This window comes from Nycticebus coucang, chromosome 16 (assembly GCF_027406575.1).
Source record: "Nycticebus coucang isolate mNycCou1 chromosome 16, mNycCou1.pri, whole genome shotgun sequence".
NCBI classification, from domain to species: domain Eukaryota; kingdom Metazoa; phylum Chordata; class Mammalia; order Primates; family Lorisidae; genus Nycticebus; species Nycticebus coucang.
Window position 1 is genome coordinate 36,376,791 of NC_069795.1, and position 9,178 is coordinate 36,385,968.

At 35.3% G+C, this 9,178-nt stretch overlaps 1 pseudogene; it reads right to left on the reverse strand.

Annotated features, from left to right (window-relative positions):
* Positions 1–450: 450 nt before the first annotated feature.
* LOC128567394 (guanine nucleotide-binding protein-like 3-like protein) lies at positions 451–1,760 on the reverse strand (annotated as a pseudogene).
* Between the last annotated feature and the right edge of the window lie 7,418 nt (positions 1,761–9,178).

Below are 9,178 nucleotides of genomic sequence, written 5' to 3' on the forward strand. Positions count from 1 at the left end.
AAGGATCACTTTTGTTTTTTATTTTATTTTTTATTTTATTCTTTATTTTATTTTATTTTATTTTATTTTATTTTATTTTTTGCAGTTTTTGGCCAGACCTGGGTTTGATCCTGCCACCTCCAGTACATGGGGTTGGTGCCCTACTCCTTTGAGCCACAGGTGCTGCCCAGGATTATATATATATATATATAATTTTTTTTTTGCTTCTGTTAATATTCTGAATTACATTTCTGGATTGGCATGTGTTAAACCAGCATTGCATATCTTGGATGAAGCCTACTTGATCTCGATGTATTTTTTAATATGTAGCTATAATCAACTGGCTAAGATTTTATTGAATATATATATATATATTTTGCTAATATATTTTTTATTTCTTCTGTGAAACAATAGGAGCTAAATAAAGGGTATTGGGTATGGCAACTCCAGCCTCTTAGGATTCTGCAGGTGCTTCAGGCAGAACCAAACTATTTCATTGGTATTCTCCCATCCCACTGGAACCGGTGCTTCTAGGAGGGAATGAGATGAGTCCATCAGTCACCAGTACTGTCATCAGTGTTGCCAGAGAAATCAAGGACAGACATCATGGAATCAGACAATTTGTTGGCAATTTTATCAGTACGCTTCTGTATCTTCTTCTTATTCTTCAGGGCAGACGCTGGAGCCTGGCCCTGCTGCAGGGGATCTATTTCCATGATCCTCTGCAACATCGGGTGGTGGTCCACTGCGCAGACATCCACAGTACTGTTGTTCTTGGGGCAGTAGCCCACTCCACCTGATGATGGTTTGGTTTCGTGCAGTACCCAGTGAGATCTCCAATCTTATACATGGTGGTTTTATTTTCAATGGCATCTGCTATTTTCATCATCAGAGAATGGAGCCACTTGATCTCCATTGGGAGTGGGTCTGTGTCACCCAACAGCTCATCAGATTCTCCAGTGGCCAAGCATTCCATGGTGTCTTCATTGGCCTGCTCAGTATCCCCGATGTCAAAGACCTCAGTCATTTCCTTAACAATCTCAGCACTGAGATGGGTGGACAGAGTGTGGGTAGGTGGTGGTGGTGGGTAGTTCCCTAGAACCCTCATAAGATTTTCAGCTCCAAAGCAGGCTTTGCTTTTCAGCAGCGACTCAGAGGCCTGCTCCACTGGCACACTGCAACGATTCAGGTTTTTGAGCTGATGCTGGGTTCTGGCTTTGAAACCCACAGTAGGCAGCTCATTCCGAAGGTAATCCAGCCACTTCTCCACAACCTCCTTTGGGGACCAGGTCAATCTTATTCAAGACCAGGACCAGCTTCTTGTTTCCTTCTGCCCGCAGGACAGCCTCCTCCATTTGGAAGCAGCGGCAGCCCAATGGGTCTCTGGCATCTGGGACTTCCAGAATCACATCAGAGTATTCCACCACCTTATGGAACTCCTTGTAATAAGCCTTCCTTGTGGTCTCATCATCCAGCTGAGGAAACATATTTAACTCCTGCAAAACTTCTTCCTTGTGTTCAAACTCCTTCTGGCGTCTCAGGGCATCCTGACAGTAGCTCTCCATGCTCCGGTGTCTTTGTATCTTCTGTTCCCAGGCAGCTTGCTGTTTCTCCTTCATCTCCTCAACCCTCTTCTTCTTTAATTCAGCTTCTCAGTTATGGTGATCATTGAACTGAATAAACTGGGGAGCTGAGGGCACTATGGAGGTTGCTTTCTTCCCATTTTGCTCTGCAGGCTTCTTGCAGCTTCTAGAAACTTTACCTGGCTTTTTACTTTTGTGTTAAGTTTCATTATGACGATGAGTTTGAAAGCAGATAAGTTTAAATCTGCCAGCTTTCTTCCTACACTTCCATCAGGGATCTGAGAGGAGAGACGAACATTTTTGCATGTATATTCATTACTGAAATTGGTCTGTAGTTCCCCTTTTTCATTGTGTCACTTCCTGCTTTTGGAATCAGGGGATCTATCAAGTTCAGCCAGAGGGGTGTTAAAGTCTCAAGCTACTACAGTATTACAATACTACAGTATTACAGTAATTCTTATAGCAATCAACATCTGTTTCATAAATCTGGGTGCTTTTAAGTTCTCTTTCATCTTGAGTTTTTACAATGTGTATTGTTTTATTACAATGTGTGTTTGAGATTCTCTATTCATGTTCAGTTGACCCAGGGTTCAATATCACTTTAAATGGAGTGCTTTGGAATCTTTGGTGATACTTTGGAAGTTTTTACTTATGATATCCTCCAGTATTGTTTCCATTACTTTGGAATATTCTTATTCTCCTTTATGGATACTTTTAATTCATATGTTTGAATGCTTCACAAAGTCTCATAATTCTCTGAGCAAACGTTTTGCTTTCTCCGTTTTCTTTTATGCTTCTTTAACTGCCACGGTTACCTCAAGAGCATTATCCTCTACCTCTAACATTCTTTCTTCTCCATGCTCTAATCTGTTATTGATACTTTGTACTATTGAACAAGTTACCTGATTTATACTTTTTATTCCTTAAACTGTCATAGTCTTTGTATATTCTTCATATCTTTTATCCATTTTTTGGTTCTGTTTTTGACTTTCTTGTCAATTCCCTTTATTACCTTTGCCATCCATAATTTAAATCCCCTTTCTGTCATTTCAATTAATTCTTTATGGGTGGTATTCTCTGCAGTAGCTGCCTCATGCTCCCGTAGGGTTTATTGCTCTCTTTTGGTTTTTCATGTTGCCAGAGTTTTTCTGTTGGGTCTTCCTCATGTGTGTTTTCTTATTGTTTCCTTCTTAATATTCCCAAACTTTTTTTTTTCTCATTATGTTCTTTGCTTTAAATTACCTTGTCTCAGAGCTTAGGTGTTCAAGTGTTCTTTTTGTATAAGGTCAAATGGAAGAGAACAGAAAGGAGTATAATTGGGACCAAGAAATGTAAAAGAGAAAGAGAAAAATAAAGAGCGGGGTGAAAGAGAAGAATTGTTGTGTAGGAGATAAGAAGGACAGAAAGAGAGAAAGAGGATGATAGGAGTAATTGTGGTAATTGGCAGGGTGCTATGACTACATCTGAAAATCTAGGCCTTTAGACATTAAACTACATGGGTCCCTCAAAGTGAGAAGCACCTTTACAGCCTGGGCAAAATCATACCACACCTCTGCTAAATGTAAAGGGAAAAGAAAAGACAAAAAAATCAGCAGTATGTTGTGGTGAGGACCTACCAATACCATCTTATGAAAAGCTAAAGTGAATGGATACACTATATTGTGAGCTATGACCTTCTTGAGCCTGAGTGATGCCCTGACCACTAGCCAGACCAATGACATGAACCTGCAGGAATCAGAGAAAAGGAAGAACAATAAAAAATAAAAATAAAAATAGATAAAGGAAGTTAAAAATGAAATTATAAAATACAAAGGGAAAAAAAGGGATGTATCTTAGGTGTTATATAAAAAATTTATGTGGGAAAGATGAGTAAAGTGGACAAATCTCTACCAAAAGAAAATAAGAGAGAAGTAAAAAGGAGGAAAGAATAAAAGGGGCTGAAAAATCTTAACAGAAATGGAGGAATCCTTGATATTTACTTTCTTAAATATAACTATGTAGCATTCTTGAATAACAAGTTATTATGGCTTTTTTGTCCCTTTTATTCTTGTCTCCTTTTTTACTTCTCTCCTATTTTCTCCAACCATAATAAAAAAAACAAACAAACAAAAAGACAACCAGAACAACAAAAAAAGAAAAAAGAAAGATAAAAGAAAACTATAAAAAAAGATGTGAAAAAGCATATAAAATGGAAGGTGTGTGTGTGTGTGTGTGTGTGTGTGTATTACAATATATTGCCTGGACAACAGGTGGTGCTGTGGTATTAAGAGAGGAAGAACTTTTGTTATATAAAAAATGGAAGCTGTGCGCCACTTTCTCATTGTAGAGGAGTTTGAGTCCTGTATTGGTGACTTATTTGGCTTCAGTCAGGGCCTAGTCACTTTATCAGCATTCACTTTCTACCTGAGTAGGGTCCTAAAGCTCTTGCTACCCTTATTAGGAGGCATGTCAATCAGTACAACTATGGCTTTGGGTGGGGGAAGGGTCCACTCAGCTCACCCCAAGGATGGCTGGGCAAGCTCAGTCACATGCCAGAGCCTGATATGCACTAGCTAAACTGTGAACTGTTCCTTAGGTGCTTCTTTCGCACAATGATGCTGCCCAGACAGCAGACAGACCTAAGGAAGATTACACCCTTCTGGTATTCAATCTTCATGGCTAGACACTGTCCTAGCCTTCTCACTCATTTAAGCAGTTTAAACTTGTCACTGGAACTGTTTAGTTGAAAATCAATAAGTTGTAGGACAGTCCTTTTCTGTCCCCAAACCACATGACTGCTGGTTGCTGGCCTCTGTTCATAAGCACTTGCCTTCTGTGTCAGTTCTGCTTATCTCCAGGCCTCCTCCTCCTGGAATCCCCAACTGTTTCGCTGTGTCCTCAGAGTCTAAGTTTCTCCAGCTAGAGGTAGCTAGAGTTCTAGTACTAGTTCTCCTGTTTTTCTGTGAGTGGCTAGTAAGGATTTGTTTTGAGTCCACCATCTTGCTCTGGCCCTATGCAAGTAAATTTATGCTAACAAAAACTACTTATATGCAATTTTAAAATAGGATTATGTCATTGCATAGATCTTAAATAAGATAAAGAAATATTTACTTGAATTTTCTGAAATAATTTTTTTATTATATATCATTTTGATTTATCTTGTCAGAGAAATTATAGAAGAAAAGATAATGAAAGACGAATATTATAATTCATCTGTGATAAACTGAATTCTCAAATGATCCTTAATCAATGACATGATATAATCACATATATAATTATGGGGTGATCTTTAATTCCTACTGTTTGAGAGAATGTGAAATGTATGAATGTGACAGAATATCACTTCCAATGCTGTTGTTTATATATATATTTTTTTTTTTCAGATGTAATTAAGTTTTCTAATCAGTTGGCTTTGTGTTAATCAAAACAGAGATTATCCTGGATAGGCCTGACTTAATTAGATAAAGATTTAAAAGAAACAACAACAAAGTTCTGTTGTTGACCTTACAGAAGCTAATTACCATTTTGTGGATCTTGTGGCAGGGCAAACTTTTATTACTAAGATTCCAGTTTCATTATTTTTAAAAATGAAATTATTTGTATAACTACTGATATTGAAAGGCACTCTAAACTCGGGTGAGATTAAGTCCCAGTAGATACATTTAGTTCAACTGGTAATATCCTGGTCATAGTACGCAACTAGTACATACCCAGAATCCTGATCCAAGGAAACTTTGAAATAACAAATGGACTCTTTTTGGAAACATGAAGTTTGAGGAATTATTTTACATTAACAATAGAAAATAAACTCAGATTTTTATAAATATACTCTAAGTATAGGCTGACATCTGAAATCAATGTCTAGTTTTAATCTCTCCAGAAGTTTTAGTCATACTTTGCTAACATTTTAAGGCTCATTAATTTCCATTTGTATCCTCCTTTACCTGAAATTATCCAATATAAATAGGTTTTCATTTTTTCTCAAAATAGACTTTCCTGTTCTTTCTTTTTCTGTTTATGGCACAAAAATGTTTCTGTCTCCTAGACTAAGGCTTTATAATATCTTCCTTGCTTCAGTATAATCTTCATAACTAATTCACAAGCATTTCTTAAATAAAATTTTCCAAACACTGTCATAGTATATAGGATGATTCAAAAGAAACAAGACTGTTTTTATAAAATACTTTACATTTATGTATCATATTTGAATTCACAAGAGACCAAGTCTTATTTTTTGCTTAAGCATTTTTAAACTTTTTTATTTTTAATGATTATAGGCAAATAATAGCTTTGCATAAAAAAATTGTATATGCTTACAGAGTACGTATGATTTGTTTTGGTAGTGCTTACAATATGTATTAATCAAATCAGGGTAATTAGGGTATCCATCACCTCAGGCATTTATTACTTCTTTGTGTTGGGACCATTCCAATTAAGGAGATAGAAACTATCAGAATTAAGAAAAGAAATTATGTTTTCTAGCTCTAGGCTCAGTGATTGCTCTCTTACATCATATTCTATACCATAAAGAAGATATAGCATGCAGTTTAGAAAGAATACTCAATATAGAGGACCCAGTTGAAAGCCAACTGAATGATTTGCTACCTCTGTTTAGCTGAGCAATTTGCATAACTTTCCTAGGCATCAATATCTTCTTTTCCTAAAGATGACTAACAATAATAATATATTTATAGTCTTATAATGATAATTAAATTAAATATAAATATAAAATAGATTGGTAATATTAATTAAAATAAATTATTAATGAAAAGTAAAAATGAATTCTAATGGAAAAAATCTTAATATAAAACCCTCAAATGCAACTTGTCACACAGTATTGAATGGCTCACTTTTAGCTTCTATTATCATTGCAATGCCTCAGGAGTCATCCTAAAATCTACAAGGATCCCCAGAGGATCAGCGACAGAGTGAAATCATTCACACATGCAGAAGTGTACTTCATGCTAAGAAACAAAATTTATCACTATTTATTTTTATCCAAACAACTCTAAGAAAGGCTAGTAAGGGAAATCTCAAGCAGTTCCTACTTTGGGATTGAACATAATGCATCACTTTTATTGTTGATATAACAGTCAACTTTTATGTTTATGAAAAACTGTTTTCAGCTTCACTGTAAACAGTGTTCAATCTCTATACATTCACCTTTTAATTCTGTTTTGCCCTTCTGACTAACTGAATGGCTGTCTGAAAACAAAATTCCTTGTTCTATACCCTACATTTAGGATAAATTCATCTTTACCCTCAAATTAAAACAACTCAGCCATATGATTCTGTATAATTGAAAGTAAAGATTCTTTGGGTTGGAAGTATCCTGAGTTCATATTAAATAATCTCACCCAGAGTCAAACATTTATTAAAGATTATACCATAATTCAACTTAAGAAAAGAGAGGAAATTCAAGTAGCCCTGGCAGGAACTGAAAGTGAAAGCAGGAGATTGTCAGGAACCAGCCTGCTGCTTTTCTTTTTCCTGGAAATTTGCTTCTCTGCACAGGAGCCTATCAGCTCCGAAACCCCATGCACATTGCCTTCTTGTTTTCATCATTGCTGTTATTTCTTTTCACACACATGAAAATTAAGTTTATTACTTATCTTAGCCTGTTTGAGTGGCTGAGTGTATGGTAATTCAGTTTTTTTTGTTGTAGTTTTAATTTTTCTTTTTTTTTTTTTAGAGACAGAGTCTCAGTTTGTCACCCTCAGTAGAGAGCTATGGCATCACAGCTCACAGCAAACTCCAGCTGTTGGGCTTAGGGGATTCTCTTGCCTCAGCCTCCCATGGGACTACGCCTCCCATGGCGTTGTGCCTGCCACAACGCCCAGCTATTTTTTTTGTTACAGTTTGGCCAGAGCCAGGTTTGAACCCATCACCCTCAGTATATGGGGCCCGCGCCCTACTCACTGAGCCACAGGCTCCACCCAGTAACTCAGTTTTAATTACAGATGTCTGGGAACAATTATCACTCCTGTATTTATTGTTGTTGAAGGCAATGGTTTGTGAGGTGGACTTAAAAAATGTCAGACACTATGTTTTTCCACCAGTCAGCATTGTTATTTATTGATATTTTAGTTATTGATATAGTTTGGTGTCTATATGTGTGTTAAACACTAGATTTGTAGCTACAAACATCCAACTTTTCTTTCATACACAATGTCAAAACTGTATTAGGTTAACTTCATCTCCCGAAAAAACAGTACAATCAACATTGTGGCTTTATCCTTTGGTATACAGGACCATCCCCATAGCAGCCCCAATTATTCCTCTTATGGCTAATTAGGGCAGCCAACTTTATTTAAAAAAAAAAATATATATATATAGCTAATATATATATTATATATAATATATATAATATTAGATATATATCTATCTAATTTAGTTTTACTTCCTAAACTAACTGTTTTCTCTATTACTTCTCAGCAGAGGAGACTCCATTAACTCTCAAGTAAGGACATTTCTTTATAAAAATCCACTTCTCTTTTGCCTTTGAAATTTCTTTGTTATACCATTTTCTTGCAATTCATTTTTTCTCCTTCAAATTCTAGTTCAAAATTATTTTGTACTATACAATATGTTTGTTATATTACACTTTATCTTAGGAAGGAATTCTTCAGATTTCATGGAAAAATCGAGATAACCTAAGACATTTAAAAACATTATAGAATGCTCCTTATGTGTTATTCAGTTTAAAAAGCCAGAGATGAACCAGCATATCGTTATAGCATTTTTCTTATTATGTCTTCTTTCTATATCTAATTTTATATAATAAGACAACAAAGCTACTGAAAAAAACTGTATATTAATATGTTGATAGTATTATATGTACAAATGATGTTTTTGTCACGTTATTGTCCATTTTATTACATTGTCAATTCTCTTCCCTGTGTAATTGAATGTTTCTGTCAGTTACTTGATGAAAAGGAAAAGTAAGCAATATGTAAACTAGTCATGTGCACCTTAACAAGGAACATATATTCTGAATAATGGATCGTAAGGCAATTTTGTCATTATGAAGACACATAGAGAGCACACTTACACAAACCTACATGGCATGGCCTACTACACATCCTGCACACCTAGGCTGTATGGTATATAGCCTACTTCTCCTAGGCCACAAACTTATACAGTATGTTACTTTATTGAATACTATAGGCAATTATAATACAGTGGTAAGTATCTGTCAGTCTAAACATACCTAAATGTAGAAAAGAAAAGTTAAAAGCTAAACGATGGTGCACTCTAGGGCACTTACCATAAACAAAACTTTCAAGATTAAAAGATACTCTAGGTAATTCTATGAGCAAGTGGTGAGTAAATGTGAAATCCTGGGCTATTACTGCACACTACATAAACTTTATAAACACTGTACACTTAGACTACACAAAATCTATGAAAATATTTTTTCTTAAATAAAAAATTAACCTTAACTTACTGAAACTATTTTATTTTTTAAATTTTACTTTTTAACTTATTGACTCTTTTGTGATAATATTTACTGGAAACACCAGATATTGTATATCTACACAAACGTATTGTTTTAATTGCTTATTCTCTAAGCTTAAATGTATCCCCTGTTAGTTGTATTTTTATTATTATTTTTTAATTTATAAATGTTCTTGGTA